We start from the raw sequence: 25,681 nt of genomic DNA on the forward strand, positions 1-25,681 counted from the left end.
ACCATGGACAGCTCAATGGGAGGGGGGGGGGTCGAATGGTGCATTCACTTACAGCTGGGACATAGAAACTTTTATCCAAATGGGAAAAATCCATTTGAACAGTTCAAAACTTTTGTCCAAGTACAATCACCCAGAATAATATCACTTAAAAATGGCAACAAGGAGACTTTAACTGCATTTTTATTTTTCTGCCAGCGCAAAACATTTAATTTGACATTTAATGTTGACACAATCAATTAAAAGACAACTAGACAAATGGATAGTTAGCTTGTTCTAAATAAAAATGTGTTCCTTTTGAGCTTTTACTCCAACAACCACAGTTCTCTTTCTGTATTAATCTCGTCTCATGTTCCACACAACCAAACATCTCAACACATACAGGCATTTGATCTGTATGATAAACATACAGAAAATAACCAAAACCGAAGCAAACTATAAAAAAAGATACAACAAAAATAAATATATGACCAAATTAGATAACATATTGCAATGTAAATGTAATAAACAGTTTGAATACTCTTTCGGTATCTATATTATATGTATATGAGATGTAGAATGTGTTTTATCACACCCAGTGGCCAACTGAAGTTATAACAGGAATACAATGAAGTAGAACAATAACACTGAATTGAAACAACAAACCACAGTGACTGAAGAATGAAAATATCACGGGCGAGTTCAGTGTCATGTTGTATGTTTCTTAATGGAACAGTGAAATTGTTTAAAAAGAATAAGCAGGTAACATCTTTTAATTACTGTATTCTTTTTAGTAATTTTGACATATGTGACTAAAAAGATAGTTGATAGAAGTGTGATAATACCACAGAAGTGCTGTTCACATGTGAAGGAAGTGTTTGTTTTTAGTGTCTGTTCGTCACAGACTCAACCACAGCTCAGCAGTTAGACCTCCTCCTCTTTTCCTCTGTGGTGGGCTTCAGTCATATCGCACTTCTCTTAAAATACACAGATCTTCCTGTCAGAAACTCAAATGTTGTTTTTCCATTCGCACCTCTGCTCATTTTGTTACAGGAAACCTATTCACTTCACACTTCACAGTAACACTTTATTTCCACATTAACATTCATGTTTAGAATAATTTTACATTTAAGTTTTTTCATGATGTTCTTCTTATGTTATTTTATGTGTTGTTCATGTTATGTACTTGGTTCATGTAATTTCTTTTTTTTCTGTTGTAATTTGAGGTGCATTTCTTGTATGAAAGGTGGTATACAAATTATTATTATTATTATACCAAACTTCACACTTTTTCAGCTTTTCTCATAACTTGTCAAATTGCACCACCCTCTATAAAATATCCTAAAAATGAACCATTAGATAAATGCAAATCACCTAGAGAATCAGAGTTAAATTAAAGGACCCGTAAGTGTTACATTCTTTCACGAGTATGAGATGGAAAAAGTGCATGTATAAGAATGTTAATGTCACATCTGTTTGCGGTCTATTCGACCTCCATGACGACATCTTGGCTCCTGTCCTTTGCAACAAGCTGACGTGCTGCAGCATGAACAGAGAAAAGGAGAAAGAGGGATTAACACAGCAGAAGGAAACAGAGCAAAACTGCAAATATGGGCACATGCAAAAATATAAGATAATCATTGACCTGAACAGACACAAAATATGATACTGATTTGGGTCACTAGTGTTAGTTTTCACCTCTTCTCTTGTCTCTGTATATGAGTCCAAGTATGATGGTGGACAGCAGGTAAAGAATCCCAGCGACTACAAGTCTTATCAGTGTGTAGACAGACATCAGGGGAGCTCCCTCAAGAGCATCTGAAACTGGACAGACATTCATGAGTTTTTTTCTTTAATTTATCAAATTACGTATTAGATCTAAGGGACTTCAAGGAAGACAGCCGTTAGTGGCACATTTATGCATACAGCTAATTCTGAATCAAAACCTATATCTATATTTTTCATTGTGTGCTTATACATAGCTGTTTTGGACGGAGTATAAGTGTTAAGGGCAGACTGAAGCCCAGCTTAAAAACAAAAACAAAAAACAAAATCTATGGACATCAGTAGTAAAATTAAGTATTTGTTCACCTCTGACAGTCAGGCAGCTCTCTGGGGATTCCCAAGCAAATTCCCCATCAGAGATGCTACACTTGTAGAGTCCTTCATGAGATTTTAAAACACTGTGGATGATCAGGTCTCCTGTAAAACTCCTTCCAATGAAGACGCCATCTTTATAGAAATCAGCTGTCATGTTAGAGAGAATCATCTTCTTTCTGCAGCGTAGAGTCACATCATCCCCCTCCTTCACAGGAAGGACAGGACTCTCCAGGATCACAGAGCCAGCTGAATGACAGAAACAATTCAGTGTTAAATAAGAAAAAAATAATATTACGAGTGAGTTGAAAGTTTTCTGGTTAAGATGCCGTTGAATATATTGTATAATTTCATATTGTCAGTTGCCAAAAAATGACAGATGCCATCTAGTAGCCATATACAGATTTACTTATTCAGAGGAGGATAGATGGATGGAGGGATTAACTCAACAGCGGACTACCACAGGAGACCGCTTTTTGCTCCTGACAGTAGGGTTAGGGTTAGGTACAATTAAAAAAAAAAGAAAAAGAAAAACTTAAAGTCCCCCAGTTGTAACCGCATTATTATTGTTTTAGCCATGATGACAAAGGTGACTTGAACCTAACCAGACCTCAATCACGGAGTCATTGCATAATGAAACATCTTTTTTTATTTTAATCAGTTATGTTAAATGGGTTTGGAAAGCACAGACAAATTACTACTGATAGGGGCGCCATATTTGAAAAGGGTCCTATGTTTCATTCTGGCCAAATGTTGAGATCTATATAGGTTAAGCAGCTAGCTCCCAGTTTGAAAAGGGAAGAACAATGTAGAGGAGACTTAAACCTGTATTCTCTTAAATGACCAGCAGGGGACGAATCAATTGGCTCCAAAATGTCAGATTGCATTGAAGTCTATGAAAAATAACCCTACTTCTCACTTGATTTATTACTTCAAGAGACTCTTTCTTAATAAGTCTTCTTCAACACAGCATGATGTTAATTTTGTTAATTATTTATGCTAAGGGCAGAGCTACGTTGTGATTGACAATGTACCACAGCAACAATGTTGGTTAGGAAATATAACCATGGCATAACACCAGATTCACAGTTGAGTCATGCTATCTTAGTGTTTTCAGTTCAGTTCAAATGTTCAAGTTATTAGTGAGTATTTTGTTTTATTGCTTTAAGGCTGTTTTTAAGATAAGTACAAGTTTAAAATGGATATATCATGGTTTTAGAAACACAATAAACATACTGTACCGGTGACAGTGATGTTGACACTGTTGCTTCTCTTTCCTCCATCAGTCTCACACCAGTATTCTCCACTGTCTTCAGGATAGGCCTTATCAATGGTGCAGAAAGACCCTGTTGGTGTCCTCTTAATAGCACATACTGGTGTTAATTCCTCAGTATTCCTGATCTGTCTCAGCTGAATCGAGCCATCAAACCCAACACAGTCAATAGAAACTGAGTCGTATTGAAAGTGCTGCAGTCTGTTTGGAGTGATGCGAAGAAAAGTTGCATCTGAAACCAAGAGGTCATTATTTTATTTTTTTTAAAGTCTCAAATGAAACATCCAAAACTGCATCAAAACATATTTAAAGTGCCCAAAATGAAACATTCAGAACTGGATCAAAACAAATGATAGTAGGTGTCCATATTGTGACAGATAAGTTACCGTGTGTTACCATAAGAAGAAAGTAGAGGTAACATGACAAACCAAGGCTGCAGCTGATATTCTGTACTAACGTGCTATGTAGTACACTAAAACAGTATGTGAGATCTTTTAGTATGTCCAAAACTGTAGTTAGTAACCAATAGTACATACAGTGCATACTATTTCAAGGGAAATATTACAGTATGCAATTACTGGACACTACACCAGCATAAATATCCAATATCCACAATGCAATGCATTACATAAAGAAACATAAAGAAAGCTATGGGCCTTAGTAGTAAAATGAAGATTTTCTCACCCCTGACAGTCAGCCAGCTCTCTGGTGATTCCCCAACATCGGAGATGCTACACTTGTAGAGTCCTTCATCAGACTTTAAAACACTGTGGATGATCATGTCTCCTTTAAAACTCCTTCCAATGAAAACCCCATCTTTATAGAAATCAGCTGTGAGGTTAGAGAGAATCATCTTTCTTCTGCAGCACAGAGTCACATCTTCCCCCTCGTTCACAGGAAGGACAGGACTCTCCAGGATCACAGGGCCAGCTGAATGACAGACACAGTTCAGTGTTTAATAAGAAAAAAATAATTACAGCCAGCCTGTGTGATATATAGAGCAATATATAATTTATGTACCATTTAACCATGACATGAACAATGAATCACTGCAACACTTATATTTACATTTAGGATTAGCAGCATCACAAATGCTTTTAAAAACTAATCATTCAACCTCATACTTTTCTGTGGGGTTATGTATATAAAGTATGTGTATGCTTGTTGATCAGATTGTATTATCAGTTGCCCAAAAACGACATATCATGACAGATGCCATGTAGTGACCGTAATTATGACATATATAGATTTCCTCATTCTGATGAGGTGCAGGTAGAGGCTTTCACTCAATGGTAGACTTTGCCACAGATGACTGCAATTTGTCATTTTCATACATTTTCCATGATTCCATACCATATGCATTTCATAAAAGTACTACATTTACAGTATACCTGATTACTTTGAACATGTTGAACTGAGAACAAACTATTTTATCCATTATAGAGTGTAGTATTGTGTCATACCGGACATACTGTGTGAAAAACAGATAATTACAAGTTCAAAATGGATATATGGTTTTAGAAACACAATGAACATACTGTACCAGTGACAGTGATGTTGACACTGTTGCTTCTCTCTCCTCCATCAGTCTCACACCAGTATTCTCCACTGTCTCCAGGATAGGCTCGATCAATGGTGCAGAAAGACCCTGTTGGTGTCCTCTTAATATTACATGTCGGTGTCAATTCCTCTGTATTTCTGATCCCTCTCAACTGAATCGAGTTATCAAACCCATCACAGTCAATAGAAACTGAGTCATATTGAAAGTGCTGAAGTCTGTTTGGAGTGATACGAAGAAAAGCTGCATCTGAAACCAAGAGGTCATTATTTTTAGAATATCTTGTAGGTGTCCACATTGTGACAAAAAATGCTTTAAGTGTTACAAAAAGGAGGAAGTAGATGTTTAAACTAAGGCTGCAGCTGAAATTCCACACTAACCTGCTATTTAGTATGCTAAAACAGTATGTGAGATTTTTTTTAGCACATAAAGTGCATACTATTTCAAGGGAAATATTACAGTATGCAAGCGCTGGACACTACACCAGCAAAAGTATGTTGAACGATTGTATACTAGGTAAGTAGTTCATAGAATGCTATTTCAGATGCAGCCTAAGTGTTGAGGGCATACTGAATCCCTGGCTTTTGACATCAAGGTGTCATTCTTACAGACACTTCACTTCACGTTTGGTAACTTTGACCTTGTTTAACATCAGACATCATAACAGTATATGATTAACAGAAAATCACAAAAAAGCATGATATGTCCCCTTTTTTAAATTCACATCATGCTCCTGAAAAAAACAAAATCTATGGGCCTCAGTAGTAAAATTAAGTTTTTTCTCACCTCTGACAGTCAGACAGCTCTCTGGGGATTCCCCAACATCAGATATGTTGCACTTGTAGAGTCCTTCATCAAACTTTAAAACACTGTGGACGGTCATGTCTCCTGTAGAACTCCTACCAATGAAGACGCCATCTTTATAGAAATCAGCTGTAAGGTTAGAGAGAATCATCTTCCTTCTGCAGCACAGAGTCACATCTTCCCCGTCCTTCACAGGAAGGACAGGACTCTCCAGGATCACAGAGCCAGCTGAATAACAGACACAGTTCAGTGTTTACTAAGAAATAAAAAAATTAAAACCAGCCTGTGTGATATATAGATCAATTTAAAATGTATGTACCATTTAACGATGACATGAACAATGAATCACTGCAAAACTTAGGAAATTAAAAGATAGATTGTCCTCTCAGTTGCCCAAAAACGACATAGGTGGAGGCACCAGCCTACATCTGCAATCTCCCTCATCTTTGTTTGACACCCACTACCCCTCAGATCCTCTAATCAGTGACTTCAATATTTTTTAATCCCTTTTAAAGTCCCACCTTTATAAAATCTAGTTGATTCCATTTGGTTTTTAATTTTATGATAGATATATCATGTTTTAGAAACACAATAAACATACTGTACCAGTGACAGTGATGTTGACACTGTTGCTTCTCTCTCCTCCATCAGTCTCACACCAGTATTCTCCACTGTCTCCAGGATAGGCCTTATCAATGGTGCAGAAGGACCCTGTTTGTGTCCTCTTAATAGCACATGCTGGTGTTAATTCCTCAGTATTAATGATCCGTCTTAACTGAATTGAGTCATCAAACCCATCACAGTCAAAAGAAACTGAGTCATATTGAAAGTGCTGCAGTCTGTTTGGAGTGATACGAAGAAAAGCTGCATCTGAAAGCAAGAGGTCATTCTTTTTTAAGTGTCCAAAATGAAACATTCCGGACTGGATCAAAACGAATTATAGTAGGTGTCCATATTGTGACAGATAAGTTACCATGTGTTACCATAAGAAGAAAGTAGAGGTAACTTGACAAACCAAGACTGCAGCTGATATTCTGTACTAACATGCTATATGTAGTACACTAAAACAGTATATGAGATCTTTTAGTATGTCCAAAACTGTAGTTAGTAACCAATAGTACATACAGTTCATACTATTTCAAGGGAAATATTACGGTATAAATATCCATATAAATATCCCACAATGCAATGCCTTAGTGACGATGACAACAACAAAAAAACAGTGACCAAGACAGCTCTTCCAAGATGTCAAAAGTTTTAGTTTAGCTTCAGTTTAAGAAAGGCCTCACAACGCTAGGGGTAATATATGTTTTAAATTAATTCAGACTTTGTAGTTGGCACAGGTTACCATGGTTACATGTCTCCAACAGACAAAGATAATTAAAGGTCACTGTATCCAAAAGGATGCATACTACTGTTTATGCTGAGAAAAGTATGTTAACGATAAAACACACACGGGGTATGCACTGCATAGTATGCTATTTCTGTAAGCATTAAGGCCAGCCCTGAAGTGCTGGCTATTGACTTGAAGGCACCATTTTTACATACATTCACAAGTTGTGTAACTTTGACGGTGTTTAAAATCTGACATCATTAAATTACACAATTAACAGAAAATCACAAACAGCATGATATGTTCCCTTTACTTCACATTATGTTCCTATGGGCCTCAGTAGTAATATTACGTTTTTCTTACATCTGACGATCAGCCAGCTCTCTGGTGATTCCCAAACAAGTTCCCCATCAGAGATGCTACACTTGTAGAGTCCTCCATCAGATTTTAAAACACTGGGGATGGTCATGTCTCCTGTAGAACTCCTACCAATGAAGACGCCATCTTTATAGAAATTAGCTATCTGGTTAGAGAGAATCATCTTCTTCCTGCAGCGCAGAGTCACGTCTTCCCCCTCCTTCACAGGAAGGGCAGGACTCTCCAGGATCACAGAGCCAGCTGAACAGCAACAGACACAGTTCAGTGTTTAATGAGAAAAATAACATTAGAACCAGCCTGTGATCTTACTTACACTGAATCCTCCCTGACAAGGAAAACAAATGACTTGCTGCTGCTCCTACCCAATTTTAATTTTATTGGACCTTTCTGCTGCTTTTAAAAGGGTCAACTGCTGCACACTCCTGGACCATCTAAAAATGTGGCAGGTTTTCACTACAAAGATCTGTAAGGGGTTATGATCAATCATTTTTTAGCTTCCTCTGCTACTGTCTGCTGTGGTGTACCACAAGGCTTCATCTTATGCCTAGCCTCCATTTTATTTTCATTACGTGCTTCCACTGGGTTCCTTATTTAAGAAATTCAAAAACTACAAAGAAAAACGACACAACAGATTGTATTGTCAGTTTCCCAAAAAAGACTATATTATATTTAGTGACCATATAAATCATGACATATACCGATTTCTTAATTCAGAGGAGTAGTAGTAGGTAGAAACACTGCTATTTGTTTCCTGTTTCCAACCACTTTTTTTTCAAAAGGGCATGATCGTCCCCTGACCTTAACCTTGTGGTTATTATTTTACCCATGATGACGAACGTGGACTGACTTTCAGGAAATAGTAGCTTTAACCCACATCATATGTTTCTCTTATCTTAACAACGTCATCGATCATCTTAACCCAGACCCATGACCTTTCCCTAAACTTAAGTGGTTTTTAAGCCTAAACCTAACCAGACCTTAACCACATTATTATTATTTTATATCAGTGGTGTATAATGGTTTCGGAACGTACAGATAAATTATTGTCATGCCAATTATTGTTGATGGGGTGCCATATTAGAGAACAACACACTGAAGAGAGGATATTTTTATATATTTTAAATTTATTTAAAGGCATGAATGGATTGGCATCAGCCTACTAATTTCCTTAGACTTTTATTATTAATACCATATTCTATATTATACATCCACACCCCTCAGATCCTCTAATCAGTTTCTTCTCTCTTTTTTAATCCCAATCAAAGATCCACCTTTATGAAATTGTTTACATGATTCTGTAAACATATACATTTGATCAAATCTACTAAATTTACAGTAAACCTCATCCCCTCGAACATGTTGGTTTGAGAACAAACTATTTTATCCATTATAGAACCTAGTGTCATACTGGATATACTGGGTGAAAAACAGATAATAACAGGCTCAAAATGGATATATCATGGTTTTAGAAACACAATAAACATACTGTACCAGTGACAGTGATGTTGACACTGTTGCTTTTCTCTCCTCCATCAGTCTCACACCAGTATTCTCCACTATCTGGTAGAAAAGCGAAATCAATGGTGCAGAAGGTCCCTGCTGGTGTCCTCTTATTACCACATGATCCCAGTTCAAATTTCACCGTTTTCCTGATCACTTTCAACGGAGCCAAGTCATCAAACCCAAGACAGTCAAAAGAAACTGAGTCGTATTCAAAGTGCTGCAGTCTGTTTGGTGTGATACGAACAAAAGTTGCATCTGAAAGCGGGAGATAATTATTTTTTTAAAAGTGCCCCAAATGAAACATCCAGAACTGGATCAAAACAAATGATTGTAGGTGCATCCAACTTATGACAGTGACTCAGATTAAATCGTGTTTCTTTATAAGATACATTCAGGTGTTCACCGGCAACATGGACATTAATTAATTGATGATTAAACCCTTCCCAAAATACAAAATGAAACCAATTTGTAGGAATCTAACTTAAATAATGTCCACCTTCTAATTGAGTCTTTACATGAAAGAGTGTTAATCTCTTGGATGTTGTTACTTACCACCTTTCTGAACTTGTGTCCCGAGCTGAATGATTTCAAACATTACTGGATAAACAAAGGAACAGAGTTGTACATCAGACAGAGTTGCTTTGATGTACTGGGCTATAACTTATAAAAATAGATAAACCATAACATGTGAGTACTCACACAGTCTGAAGCAGAGAGCTGTGACGTCCATGATGTCTTGCTGCTGACTGTCTGAGCATCACTCTGAATGCAGCTTAAACATAATGTAGTTCAGAACTTCCTCTTCCTGTGGTTTGACCGTCTTTGAGCTATAGGCTCTCAGTCAAGACAGGTTGACCATCTGTGACTTTGTGATTTAAAAAAAAAACTTTATTAACCAAATATTTTAACATACTGTACTGGCATTCGATCTGTATGACAAGCATACAGGAAATCAGCGTTTCAAGTTGATTTCAGAGATTTAAACAGTTCGAATAATCTTTCAGTATCTGTATTATATGTATATCAAATGTAGAATATACAGTCTGTAATATCACAGTGTTGTTGCATAAATATTGAAATTTTCTGTGCTGCATTAAAAATATGTATTTCATGTTTCATAATGAAAAGCAGAAGTGACAGTTTTGGTGGCCTGTGGTCTGTACCAGTAGATTTTTGTGTTGCCACCCAGTGGCCAACTGAAGGTATAACAGGAAAACATTGAAGTAGAACAATAACACTCTACTACTGAATTAAAGGTGAGATAAATTATATTCAGCCTCAATGGATGTCAGTGAACAAATATTTGCGATGTAAGGATATAATGGAATGATGGTGACCTTAGCAATGAATAAAGTTACGCTCACTCTGTGTTGTAGTCTAAGCTCCTCTGTTCTTAGTTTTGGTTGCTGGTCCAGCTACATATGTTGTGCATGTGAGTCCATCTGTATCCTCCCTTTCTGTTTCCATATTTGAGACAAAAAATAGGCAATGCAGTAAGTGAAACTTAATCCATATTTGATCAGCACTGCCTAGTTTGAAACTTTAATCTGAATTTTGTGAGCTGTGAAAACCAAAAATCACTGAGCAGGCAGGTGAAAATTTTACGAGCAGGAGAGCAGTTATTCGGATTCCATGTGTGGTCAGTGCATGGATTCTCCTCACAGGCTAATATATTGCTCAGGTGAGCAGATATATTATCTGTGTGAGTGCTGTGAAAGTGCTAATCTGCTCAATTATTTCAATTGGTGCCCATGCAGGTGCCGCCCATAGAATCCAAAATACCACAATAATACTACTTTTGCAGTTCAACAGTACTTGGCAGAGCCCTGCCTTTCCTGAGGAGAAAAGGAAACATGTAGCAGTGGACCCAAACCTTTTTAAACTGGCTAAAACATGCCAGCAATATCATTTCTCTAAAGCTGGAGAGATGGTAAGCGAGAAGCGGAGCAGACTGAAACCCAGTTCTGTGGAAATGATTCTGTTTTTGAGTAAAAATCTTTGAACCTCCTACACATACACATCAAAATCCCCCACATATTTTGTCATTTCTTTTTTCATTATCCCTTTCTCAGTTGCACAAGCATATCCTTAAACATTGTAGCAAAATCACTGGCTACTGTGTAATGCAGACACTTTTATTCCTGTATTTCCTGTCCCTGCTTAACTCCAATTATAATATAAATCTGTCACAGAGCTTACCATCCCTGATTCATCACATTTTAAAACAATAATACAATAAGCAATAAGGGATAACTATTACCTTTATTAACAAATGACTAATTATCTCTCTTTATATAAATAAATCCATGCACTGAGACAGTTTTTGGTAAATAACCTTTATTAAATAGCTAAAACAATGCATGCTAACAGCATTCATGTTAACTCTAACGTCAAATCCAAATCACTATATCATGTTTTAAATGATGCGGGTAGCTGTTATTTCTATGCAACTTTGAGTTTCCCACAGTGAAGTAGTCCAACCACCAGGAGCAGCAGAGCCATCAGCACAATGGTGAACACAGTCCTTAAGATGAGGTAAATATGGCAGGGGGGATGTGAGGTGTCGTCTGAAGAAGAGCTCTGAGTTTCTTTGTAATGTGCTGCAAAAAATATTAGAAAGAAGAGACAAGAAATTATTGATCCCAGAGCTCTACTTTTTGTCATATCTCACAAGTGCTTTATGCTGTCATTCCAAATTTTGGTGACTTTGTCAATCAATTTGTTCCTAATGAATTTCCTTATGTCCTCCGGTTTTTGTTTTACACAATAAAAAAATGTAACTGTAGCTTTCCTAAAATAATAAATCTTTTTTTTTCAGATGACATTAATAACATTTGGGAGGAAAATAACTCTTTGTCGGTTGTTTCTTACAGTAGTTTATTCTTGGGATCACCAGAGACCCCAGTTGGTAGTCATAAGGGTTTAACAATTCAACAGGTTTAAATATATCAACAACTGGAAATATGAAGAGTATGCAGCAGAAGTGGCACCAAAATATCACTTTTGTTTACCTATGACATCATAATTAAAGCAAGATGGCCGTAAAACATTTATGACATTACATTACATGATTTAATAGTTATAATTATTTACAACATTGATAGGTGGGTTCCTTTTTTCAAATTAACTTTTTATACAAACTTTCTATCAAGTGCCAAACAAGTAGACTTCTCATAAACACGATAACCATCAACGATATGCATATGAATTCTGGCCATGCAACCAGAAAAATGTCATCTTCATTACACGGTAAAAGGTAACACCACTACTTTCTTGAATGACACCGTAGTTTTTATTAACCAAGCTCAAAGTTGTAATTTTATGTGGATATTTTTAAAAATGTGTGCTTGGTGGCTCTCCTCTTTCTGTCTGAGTGAACTCACACACACATACACACAGACAGAGCGCGGATAGCAGGGTAGAGACCAGAGATGCCTCGTTGTTAACAGTGAACCAGGTGAAGTGAAAGTAATATGTAATTTGTATACTGGATTAAAACAAATAAACAGTAGAAAACTGATTTTCACATGTTATCCACAGTTTCTGGTTAAGTTAATAGCAAATTATTATCACGAACAAGCAAATGTTAAAACAAAAGCTGCCTGTATATTGCGTAACACATGTCTGATAGTATTCCGGCACCATGCCAGATCTCTGGTGTTCTGGCGTTACTGTGAAAAAAAGGCGGCTGATGTATGGAACCAGCGGCAAAAAAAAAAAATGTCACGGCACGAGTCAGACCCTAGTCATAAAGCAGCTATCTGTGCCATTCAACACACCTCACGTTTGCCGGGGCAACAGCCACGGCCGACATTCCGCCCTCAAATTCCGCCCTTATTCACCTGTCCGTTTCGAGTCAGCATGCTAGCTATCTTATTACACACAGCATCTGGTCAGAGTTTTAAAAAACTATCCGAGAAGCTAAAAAATGGCATGTTTTTATACAACATTGATGAAGCCACGGACAAAAGTATGGATAGGATTATGAATATACAGGTCCGATTTTATGCATAAGGATGCAGGCAGTGTGAAAACCCAGCACCTTGCCAGCAAGAAAGTTAACATTGCGAATGCCTCAACATTGATGCTGTATCATGATCTTTTTCCACTTTGGAGTACTATTGCCACCTACTGACCTTTCTTTGTATTGCTGTAGTATAATCTGTAGTCAGAGTATGCTAAGAGCAACGTGACAATATGGCAGATATGTGGCAAGATAGTTAAAAGGGTTATTTTCAAATAATGTTATATATGTTATGTGTTAAAATGGTGCAGCATACATAACATTAGCTTCATAGCAGTGCCTCCTCTCAGTAAGTGAATGAGTTAAAGGACTGACACTGACTTCAGTCTGTGTACCTCATGCTGTTTATCTAACGTTTGCTTTTTTGTCAATAAGAAAACAGTATTTCTACATCTGGTTTTATGAACAAAACCAGACTCACTGTAGGGGTTCTTAGTTTAAACTTATTTTTTGCCGGTTTAGGTTTGTCAGTTTTATGTAGCTGGAAACTTAAAAAAACAACTATGAATTGCCACAGCTCTGAACTGATCTGCTAAAATGTATAGACATTTCACTATCTTGTTTAGCTTGTTTGTCTTTAACGTTGGGCATTGTTTTCCAAAAACTATTAAAGGCAAAACAATAAGTCGTTGTACTGTGTTATATGTTTCCTCCTTTTTAAATAGTCTTTGGAAAATAATGGAGCCCAATGTTAAAGACAAACAAGCTAAACAAGATAGTGAAATGTCAATACATTTTAGCAGATCAGTTCATTTAATGTTGAATGGGTTTGTTGATATCTTTTCACCTAATCGTTTAAGAAAAAGCAAATGTTTTCACTTTTTGACAAAATTCTTAGTCATGGTCTGTTTTTTTCCACATTTGTAGACCCATGGTGTCGTTGCTGTGAGGGCCGCTGTCCTACGCTATCTCCTATTCTTTTTCTCAGAGATGATGGCAGTGATTTCCTCAAAGTGTTAAATAAAATCATATAATTAGGCTTTGCACCTGTAAATTTTACCTCATATTTTTCACTTTACTTTCTTTTTTTTTTTTTTTTGCAGGATTCAAAGGCGATTGCAGATTTCACCCAGATTCCTGTGGGGTATTGACTGTCATACCTGAAGACAGCCAGGCAACCAGGCTGCATCGTTATGGATGACATTGGACGCCACGCTTAAGCTTTTTCCTGACTTTTTTGGACTATCCCAACAAACTTAAGAACATCTATGACTTCAGAGAGTGATATTGAATCGAGGAGTAGGCATGTTCAGATGGCAAATTCCTAGATACTTGATTGGACTGTTCTCACTGATATTTTTGGTCAGTTACAGATTTTGATTATGTCTGATGTTTCATTTTGACCTGTATCCCTTTAAGCTTGGTTAAATATATACAAACTGTGCCGTACACGCCATTCTTTACTAAAGTCAGACACGAGGATGAAGATTCTTATAGAAATATTATCATAATTGGCTTAAATATGGATGTTTTGTTTGTAAAATGTAATGTTTTCACAAAATCTAATGTAAGGCTGAGGTGCTCAGAATGGTATCTTGTTAACATGAAAAATAATATTGCTAACTAATAATTCTTTGTTGTGCTTACTTTTATTTTCTAAGGCAATTGGTTTCCTGAATTTGAATAATTAAACAGGACTCTTTAGTAAAGTGACATTTGGGTTGTATAAGTTGTCTAAACTTGTGTGTACATCCTATTTAAAGTAGCACAACTCAAATAAATTGAGTAAATGCAACTATATTTTAAGTAAGCTTTAATAGTAGACATAAAGTAAACACAACTTGAAAATAACAGTTATATTTACTTAATTATTTCAAGGCAATCGGTTTCCTGAATTTCTTTAAGTAACATCAACTTATCAACTTTTACATTGTATATTTTGTAACACTCTTATGTCTCACCTCTGACAGCCAACCAGCTTTCTGGTGTTGTTCCCACATCAGAGTTGTTGCAGCTGTAGAGTCCTTCATCAGCCTGGGAAACACTGTTAATGGTCATCTCTGCTACAGGACTGCTCTGCATGAGGACCCCATCTTTGTAGAAATCAACTGGGAGGTTGGTGGAGTTTTTCTTGCTTCTGCAGCGCAGAGTCACATCGTCTCCCTCCATCACAGGATGAACAGGACTTTCCAGGATCACAAAACCAGCTGATACAACATATTGAAAAGTAAAAAATATGTAACACAATAGAAGAGTGGAAAAAAATAACTTTTATTCATATGTTAAAATCCTTTCATTTGAGATTTAGACAGAACACAATGAAAATATGATGCTAAAAATAAAATAAATTGGTAAAGTGTAGCAATAGGAAGGAGGTTATACATATATGTACCATAGTGCATTTGTGATTTTGTCTCATAATTTGATTAGTGAATTTAGATTTCACCACAGACAGACTTTCGAACGTAGAACGGTTCCAGTTTGACCCTGACCTTACATGAACAGTTATAAAATGCTAACTGATGAAGTTGAGCGGTCTACTCACTTAATAAGGAGCATATTGACAACGGCGGGCACTGACAACGGCTTATTGTTCAATGTTTCAATCTTCCCTTAAACATTTTTCACTATTCTGTAAAAATATACATTTAATAGAATTAACCAAATTTACAGTAAACCTGATCATCTTTAACAAGTTGATCTGAAAACAAACAATTTTATACATTATAGAGTGTAATACAGTGTCATGTCAGACATACTGGGTGAGAAACAGGTAATTACAAGTTCAAAATAGACATAGTGATTTTAGAAACACAATGAACATACTGTACCAGTGACAGTGATGTTGACACTGTTGCTTCTCTCTCCTCCATCAGTCTCACACCAGTATTCTCCACTGTCTTCAGGATAGGCCCTATCAATGGTGCAGAAGGATCCTGTTGGCGTCTTCTTAATACCACATGCTGGTGTTGATTTCCCAGTATTCTTGATCCTTCCCAACTGAGTCGAATCATCAAACCCATCACAGTCAAAAGAAACTGAGTCGTGTTCAAAGTGCTGCAGTCTGTTTGGAGTGATACGAAGAAAAACTGCATCTGAAACTGCATCTGAAACTGAGAGGAAACTATTTTTAAAAAGCGTCCCAAATAAAACATCCAGAACTGCATCAAAACAAATGATTGTAGGTGTGTCCATCTTATGACAGAATCAGTTTAAATTTATATTCAGGTATTAACCAGGAACATGGACATTAATTAAGTGATGATTGAAAATACAAAATTAAACACAATTGTAGGAACTTTAGAACTTTTAGATTCAAACAGTTCATGTCAACCTTCTAATTCAGTCTTTAGATGAAAGATTAATACAAAAAAACATTAAAAAGTATCTCTGGGATTTTGTAATTATTACTTGCCACTTTTTTTACTTTGTGTCCACAGCTGAATGATTTGAAGCATCACTGGATAAACAAAGGAACAGAGTGGTACATCAGACAGAGATGCTATGTAAAACTTATAAAAAGAGAAGAAGCCATAACAAGTGAGTACTCACACAGTCTGAAGTAGAGAGTTGTGACCTCCATGATGTCTTGCTGCGGACTGTCTGAACATCAGACTGAATGCAGCTTAAATATAATTCAGAACTTCCTCTTCCTGTGGTTTAACAGTCTTTGAGTTATAGACTCTCAGTCAAGAGGGGTCTACCATCTGTGACCTTGTGATTGGTTCAAGAATCCCTGAAGTTAGTGTAACCTGTAATCTGCAGACAGTAATTATATTCTTGTTTTACTTTTTTTGGCCCTGCTGCCTAAAGACCCTCTGCACATAATTGCTGAAAGAAGCCTAGAAAGCAATCTACTCAAAACAATACCTTGCATTCAAAATGTCACTTAAACCTGCATTAACTGACTATATATATATAGGACATGTTTTCACACCACACCTCTCTGACGTACTGGAGTGCTGTGGTAAGCGTATTCCGTCATTTCCAGTTTTCGACTGTGTTACTGTTAGCATTTCTGCTGCTCTCTACTTAGCAAACTTTGATAATTATCCATTGTGCACTTATGTATACACTAGTTTTGTTTAAAACACCTCTTGCTTTCAAGTTCTTTTAGCAACTTTCAGCTAATTTAACGTCTACTTGCTATAGGGCTCTGAAGTTTCATGAACAATTTAGAGTGAGATTACATCTGTTAAGCCTCGATTGACTAGAAATTCTGTGTGTTTTGACTGGCCCCACTGCCCTATCCACTTCTCCCAATTACTTTTTGCTACTTAAAAAACAGTTAAATTTTACATACTGTTCATAATTGATAATAATAATGAATTAATCCAAAAAAATTAAATAAATTGTTTTATTTATACATACAAAAAAACACATGCACGGATAAGAAAATGACATTTGGCCCCAAATGAGCCCCTTAACCTTCACACACTGTTCATATTCAGACCATTCACAGCATCCCGGCTAGGGCTGGGCAATATATCAATATCGTGATATGAGACTAGATATTGGATATATATAGATTTTGGATATTGTAATATTGTGATATGTCATCAGCATTGTCTTTTCCTGGTTTTAAATGCTGCATTACTGTAAAGTATGTAATTTTCCGAACTTAACAGACTGTGCTAACTGTTCTCTTATTTACTTTTTACCCATTTTGTCATTATATCCACCTTACCAATGATTATTTATTAAACATCTAATTGCGCAAATATTTTGTGCTGCTGACCTGGTGCCACTGGTTATGATGTAATGTTGTGTGTATGTGTTTTTTTTTTTTTTTTAAGTTTCCAACTTAAAAACATTATCAACCAAACCTTTTAACGTATAGTCTACAGACATTTGATCTGCATGACACAATACAAGAAATCACCAAAATAGAAGTAAACTATAAAACATTTACAACAAAAATGAACACACGAATTGTAATAAAAACGCATATAATAAAATTCAAGAGAAAAGTACAGAAAGTGAAATTCTGCTAATTCATAGGTCAAAGTAAGGTGTATTTATGTGGCTTGTGCGGATTTATAATATAATTGAATTTTGTGTAAAGTCTCCACTATGACTGGGCCCCAAAATGAGGGTCATTGTGGACTGTCAATGGAAAGTTACTGCACTATATGTGTGTGGAAACTTGTGTTTGCTTGAGTTCAAACTGACCTAACAATCTCATGTTGGTCGACCACAGCAAGTTTATTTTAAATGTGCAGCAGCAGCTCTGCTCTTGCAAACAGCGTCTTCAGACACGCAAACAGACATCAAGGTGGTTTAATTGTCTCATTTCAATGAGCCGCTCACTCTTAAAAATAGACAGCACTTGCATACATTTCTATTCTTCTAACCACTCAAAGACACACGCACGCATGCACGCACGCACGCACACACGCACGCACACACACACACATACACACACACACACACACACACACACACACACACACACACACACACACACACACACACACACACACACACACACACACACACACACACACACACACAGTTTTCAGCATCAAACACCCCAAATACAGACCAATGATGATGAACTACATTGTCCCTTTTTGAACATCTTCAGCTTGACTATTTAAAATTGTACACTCAAAGGCCAATTATTAGATATGATTGTTAACAGGCTTTTATTATGAATATATGCAGTCTAAAATACTAAATGTACAAGAACTGTAAACAGCTAATTTTGTTGGCCCCTTTCTGTTTCTAAGACAAAAAAGTAAAAGCGAGGTATTCAATCAGTCAGTGTCTCACCCATAATAGTCTATACTTCATTAGCTCATCACAAAGGTGACCAAACAGCAAGATACAGCAGAGCTTTACATCAAACTTACTAATTGGAAATATGATTTAGAAAGACACAGTGTTAGGAACAGAAACCGCCAACACACCTGAACATTGCCAATCTTAAACAACGGATGGTTACAGAGGTAACCATGGTTCTATGAATGAAGGTCAACACGCCAGCTTGCACTGTCATTCAGAAGGCTAGTTCGGCCTCAGTCAAGAAAATGAGAGTGAGCAGGTGATTGCACAGCTGTATTAATAGGCTCTGATTGCGCCCGCGCGGTGGAGGAGTTAATTTGCTACATTGTCTCCTGAAACAGCTCACCCTCGGAGAGAGTGGCCAATACGTGGCATGGTAAAATGATCAGAACGATACATTGCAAGGAGAAAGCATGTTCACTGTCTTCTTCCATCAGCAAGTCAAGAAACCTGCAAAAGGGCTGCAGAGTGGCCTAAGACCTATTTTGGTTGCTGCATGATGAAGTGAACTCATCATGCTGTTAGTCGACCACAGTGAGTGTATTTAAAAGTTGCAGCAGCAGCTCTGTGCTTATGAGCGTGTTCTCAGACGTGGGAACAGATATAGCAAGTAGAGCACAGTGGTTTAACTGTTCAGCTATAATGAAAATAAACACTGTTGCTGTGATGTTATTTAATCTATAACTGGCTGAACAGATAATTTAATTTAACCTCCACTATTTGTAAATATAATGCAAAAAACAAAAACTGGATTAATTAATTTTAAACGTTGCTGTATTTGACTATATTTTTAATCTAATGTACAGAATCTACAATTCTTTGTTTTAAATTCAGTTTAACTGGACATTCATTACTTTGTTTCAGAGAAAACACAAAATACAAATTTAAAATCTTTAATGTAAAAGTAGGATGTTTGTGTTGCTTATCATTAGAATTTTACATACAGTACTCATGATGAAAATTACTTAAACACTGAACAAATACAAGTTCAACACACTTCCAGCAGTCATTATAAACGGTAATTTCTTCTGTTTAATCAGCACAACTTCAGGTGTCTCTGCACTTTATAATCTGTAAGACAGAAAATAGAGTATGAGTAGTAAAATACTCTAAACTCAAAGTTCACTCACTGAACTCACTGAGCTCATGGCCATATGCCAGGCCCTCTTGAGTGAATGGAACATGTCCAGGTTTCATCACGTGACCTAAGTACACAATTTAGGCCACATTATGACGTAAGTAAGTAAACCCTGAGTTTTGAATATCTTATGACAGCTTGTGTTTCAACGGTTAACATGAGTCTTCAAACATGAGGACAGAGATTATGAAAATATGCAAATTGCATGCTTATTGGAGTTACTTGTGCAACTGGTTTTTAGTTATTTTATCAAGGATAAATCAAAATGTAGAGAAACATTTACAGACAAACTGCCAAATATTTCTGCCTCTTCGTTGTGAGTGTTTGCAACTTTTCTTTGTCTTATATGATATTAAACTCAATATTTTTAGGGTTTTTTGAATTTTTGATCATAACAAAGAAACAATTTGACATCAACTGGGCTGTTAGAATTTGTGATTGGCATTTCTTTGCATTTTCTTTGAAATTTTATGGATGAAACAATAAATATCTTAATCAAGGAAACAAAAGACAAATTAGTCAATTGTGAAAACTAATAAAGCACTTTGAGTCAAGTTCTTCTGAAAAACTGAAAATTAACCTGGTACATTCACTTTGAAAATGTTACAACCAAATTTACATTATTACACTTTTAAAGGGAAAGACTGAGTATGGAGCTGTGTGCTGACTGTCTTTTAGATAAAGACTGATTTGTTTAGATATAATAGATAAATACAGATTATAATATAATAAATACAGATTTTTGATCGACACCAATTGCACTCAAGAGGGTTAGAGTTAGATCAATAAGTAACATTGGAGGTTTGTGATCCCTTCTTGTGAGGAATTTGCCAAATAAAGCCAAAGTTGCTGATGGAGGCCAGAAATACTTTCAGTCTTACCTTGATAGCTGAATAAACAACCTCTTCTTGCTCTGTTGAACTTGGATCTGTGGGGTTCAGGGCAAAGGTAGAGTTGGATAATCCTGCTTTGGTAACAAGTGGAATTTGTGTTTCATTGAAATTTGGAAAACAACATTTTGAGACACAATCCAAAAGACAAATTGCAATGAACTTATCTGAACAAATTCATGATAGCTGGGGGTAATCCTTTATCAGTTTAATTACCATCCTGACCTTTCTTCCAGACAAATATCTCCATGTCAAAATCATATTTGTTTTGTAATTTCCTCTCTTGTCAAATGAAGCACCACTCTTGGGGTCTAATAAACCTAACCCACAAAACAAGTGTATTTGTGGACCTTTGTACTCACATATGGGACATATCAATGATGAAATATCTGCAGTTTTGCAAAAATACATTAAGATGGGGATTTTGAACATTTAAAAAAACTAAAATCATATGGACCTGGTTGGAGAGGTTGTGGAGGACCATCTATGTTCAAGGCGGAGTGAACAGGATGAAGTGAAGATTTATCTTCATCTAGAGGTGAGACATCAGTGAGACAAACACACAGATCATCTTACAACAGCATGTTATAAATATTCTTCAGACAGGGTCAGGAGGCCTCTCTACTTGTGTTAATTTTGTCAGCTATTTTTTAAATTTAGTTTTAGTCTTAGTCCTTTGTCAAAAGCCCTTATTAGTTTTTGTCATATTTAGTCCAGTGTATACTTTTTTTCTTTTGTCACATTTTAGTCTACTAAAAGTCTTGACATTTTAGTCTGGGTTAGTCAAAAGAAAACCCAATGTATTTTAGTCTAGTTTTAGTCCATTACCTGATGAAGTACACATGTTGAATGATTAGGAAAGCAACTTTGCTAAAGGTGCCTGGTCTGATAGTCACAGAAATACATCCAGATATTGAACATGTTCTGATTTGCATATTTACAAAATGGGACCAAACATCCATTCATCTTTTTTTCTCGATCGTATTTCAGCAACAAACACGAATAAAACAGACAGATAAAGACATCATTTATCCTTGTAGCCTCCTGACCCTCCATAGAAGCAAAAAAAGCAAATAAAATGACCAAATCAACTAAATTTGAACAAGTTAACAAAATTCGACTGTGCTACTGAAGTAATTACGGTAGACTAAAGGCATTCGTTCGGATTTGAATTTGATTGGGTTGCCGTAATTACTGTATTAACAGTGCAACTTAATTTAAAAGGTGGATTGCTTGCCCTGCCTGTGTGTAATGCTCCTGGTGGGGTTGGACCATAGACTGTATATAAGAAATGGACGTAACATCCGTGACGTCACCCATTGGTTTGTGGACTGCTGCTCGGAGGCCAATAGTATCGGATCCGAGCAGCGCCATATTGAAAATTTCAGGTGCATGCCGGGAAAAATAAAAACATGGATTCTACTTATATGGGCATCAGGAGGAGCATGAGGCGCCCTCCTGAACCTGTGAACCAATCAACCTGTCAATCACGACGTAGCCACGCCCTAGTGCATACCCTGCTTTATCGTCACATATAAAATCAGGGAGGCCAAAATGTCCCAAATGAACATCATACTGCATTGAAGAAGGCTTTAAACTAGCGATTGAGACTATAAACACATTTTGAAAACGTTTACTGAGGTTAGAAATCAAGTGAGAAGTTGGTGAATTCTCCATTGACTTGTATAGAGACGGAAGTCCTTTTGACACCAAAACTGTCGCCCCCTGGTGGCCTTTTGATAGAATGCAGTTTTAAATTACTTCCTCGTTGGCCTCATTTCAGGGGACCGGAACTCCCCGCCTGGATTGGACGCAGGTCAGAGGACAGAGAAAAACCGTGCAGCAGCCAATAATTCACTGTTTGGATTGTAATCCAAAGATTGGATCCGTTTTTATTTAATGAAGTAGCCTAGATTTATTCTTGTCTTTTTTCGTCAACAGAAATGCATGTAAAATTAGTCACAGTCAGTGTTTAACCCTTTCACGTTCATAGCTGTTTTCTTATGTATGAAAGAATTTGGATGGCATAGTTACACTTCAGCCACCACAGTGGAGTCTATTGCATCATCCCATACACTACCACTAAACCTGGAGTAACGATTGTGTTTGTGGATCAGTTGATTTATGTTATTATATTGTAATGTTACATCATTTGGTGAAAGAAAAAATTAAGTAATTTTTTTTTTCATGCCTAAAGAGAATGATAAAAAATTAGGAAAAAATTCCTGACTGATGTTTTCACAATTCATGTATTAAAGGGTTAAGGACATTTGTGCCATCTAGTCGTCGTCTCCTCTTAGTCATGGAAAAAATGGTCTCGTCTGACAAAATTAACACTACTCTTTACCTTTCTGTGTGTGCAGTTTTCTTCTGTGGTTGGTGTTGAGGCTCAAATTCTCAGCAGCAGCGCTTGCAGTGTCTAAAATTAAACAATACGTGTGACAAACTGAGGCGTTGCAAAAAATAGTTTTATGCAGCACGTGTCAGTCTCAACAGGTCACATCACCTCAACTGCTACTTTCAAAATTAAGAAGACTGAAACCAAAAAACTCCTCACATTATTTGAATTTTCTGGTTTTACTCTTTTTCTGGTGTTTTTAAAACAATAAATAGATAATAAACACGCATTAAGTTAAAGTAAGTAAGTAAATAGAAAGTTGTCTAAACCTTCACCGTGTTTCTTTTTCTTGACAATGACTGCATACGATCCACTGCTTGGATCATCTGCAGTGCAGATTAAAACATGAAGGAAAAAGTTTGTAAAAACAAAGAAGGTCTAAACTACATTTAAGTTATTATACACTGGAGTATACTGTTTACTTTAAAAAACATGAATATTAAAATGGATTGATATTGATCTATATTGATACAAATGCAGGAATCTGGAGTTTAGTAATAATAATAATTACCATCTTCACCTGTATGATTGTCCTCATCAGAGCCTGCTGATGTATTTGAGAAAGAGCAGAGCACTGGTGGAGAATAGAAAAAGAAAGAAAAAATAAAGTAAAAATTCTTAAAACTGACTGTAATTTCCACACAAACACACACACACGCACACACACACACACCCACACAGACACACACACACACACACACACACACACACACACACACACACACACACACACACACACACACAATTATGTTTAGCCTTTAGTAAATGAGTACAACTGTATCTACTGTGTATATACATTTTACCATAATCGATATTTGAATTTCCCAAAATACAGTAAAATAAGTTTTTTTTAAATTATATTTTATTTTATTTTATTTAATAATCAAATGGCTTGTTGCTCTTTTGGGGGGAAATTATTTGGTATACCTGAAATTAATTTAATTTTAATTGTATTTACTTTTGTCTGGAACTGGACAGTTAGCATGTGCCGTGTTAGCCACAACACAATGTTAAGAAATGGAGAGGACGAAGGAGTAATGTGAGAGGCCAAAAATGAAAGAAACACCAATAAAAGAAAAGTTGGTTTACTTCAGTTTTGATGAGAAACTTTGATGCTCCTTGGTATTAAGATACTGAATACAAATGAAAAGTAAAGTTTAATGGAATGCTTTTCATCAAGTGTTTCTTTTATTTTGGTAATTATTAACACAGTATTTTTTGTAGAGTACTTACCTGTATCTCTGTGTCTCCGGATACAAAGAAATCCCACCAGCAGCACAAAGGACACGATTAAGATGATAACAACAATCCATGGGAGGATGGGATGGAGGTCAGGATGATTCTCTTTAAGAGGTTTTTGAGAGGTAGCAGAAACACTGTTCGCTGTAATACATATAACACTGTGTAATCATGGTTTACATTAAACATTTATTTAAACAGTGGCCAAAAAACATTTAGGATTAATTTAACCAGCGGATGGTCATCATTTTTACAACATTGGTAAGAAAATTCCCTTTTTTCTTTTTATTCATCTTTATTTTGTTATATAGCACTCTTATGTCTCACCTCTGACAGCCAACCAGCTCTCTGGTGATGTTCCCACATCAGAGATGCTGCACCTGTAGAGTCCTTCATCAGAGTTGGAAACACTGTTAATGGTCATCTCTGCTACAGGACTGCTCTGCATGAAGACTCCATCTTTGTAGAAATCAGCTCGGAGGTTGGTGGAGTTTTCCTTATCTCTGCAGCGCAGAGTCACATCGTCTCCCTCCATCACAGGATGAACAGGACTCTCCAGGATCAAAGAACCAGCTGATAAAACATATTGAATAAATGTTGTAATGTTAAATGAAATAGTGTTATGAAATATGTTATATGTGCAATGTCGCAGTGACACACAATAAAAACAAAAATCAGACACTAAACTAAAGCTCTTTACTGAAGGCAATCTATTTCCGATTTAGACAGAACACTACAGAAATCAGATCATCTTTATCATTTTGATCTAAGAACAAACTATTTTATACATTATAGAGTGTATTATAGTGTCATACTGGACATACTGGGTGGGAAACAGATGATTACAAGTTAGAAAAGGATATAGTGGTTTTAGAAACACAATAAATATACTGTACCAGTGACAGTGATGTTGACACTGTTGCTTCTCTCTCCTCCATTAGTCTCACACCAGTATTCTCCACTGTCTTCAGGATAGGCATTATCAAGGGTACAGAAGGATCCTGTCAGCGTCTTCTTAATATCAGATGATGGTGTTAATTCCTCCGTATTCCTGATCGCTCTCAACTGAGTGGAATCATCAAAGCCAACACATTCAAGAGAAACTGAGTTGTATTTAAAGTGCTGCAGTCTGTTTGGAGTGATACGAAGAAAAGCTGCATCTGAAACTGAGAAGTAATTATTTTTCTAAAAGTCCCAAATGAAACATCCAGAACCGGATCAAAACCAATGATTGTAGGTGTGTCCACCTTGTGACAGAATCAGTTTAAATTATGTTTCTTTGTAAGATACATTCAGGTATTCACCAGCAACATGGACATTAATCAATTAATGATTGAATGCTT

At 36.4% G+C, this 25,681-nt stretch overlaps 1 protein-coding gene and 1 long non-coding RNA gene across 2 annotated transcripts in view; both read right to left on the reverse strand.

The window, feature by feature from the left end:
- Positions 1–25,681, reverse strand: part of LOC134006179 (zinc finger protein 208-like) — a 1,001,836-nt gene that overhangs the window by 244,500 nt on the left and 731,655 nt on the right. The window lies entirely within an intron of this gene.
- On the reverse strand, positions 1,423–24,709 carry LOC134006216 (uncharacterized). The gene is made up of 3 exons (XR_009927927.1): positions 24,666–24,709; positions 1,675–1,794; positions 1,423–1,515 (listed from the first exon to the last, which is right to left on the reverse strand). It is a non-coding gene; the product is annotated as an uncharacterized LOC134006216 (long non-coding RNA).

Source organism: Scomber scombrus, chromosome 23 (genome assembly GCF_963691925.1).
Source record: "Scomber scombrus chromosome 23, fScoSco1.1, whole genome shotgun sequence".
Taxonomy (NCBI): domain Eukaryota; kingdom Metazoa; phylum Chordata; class Actinopteri; order Scombriformes; family Scombridae; genus Scomber; species Scomber scombrus.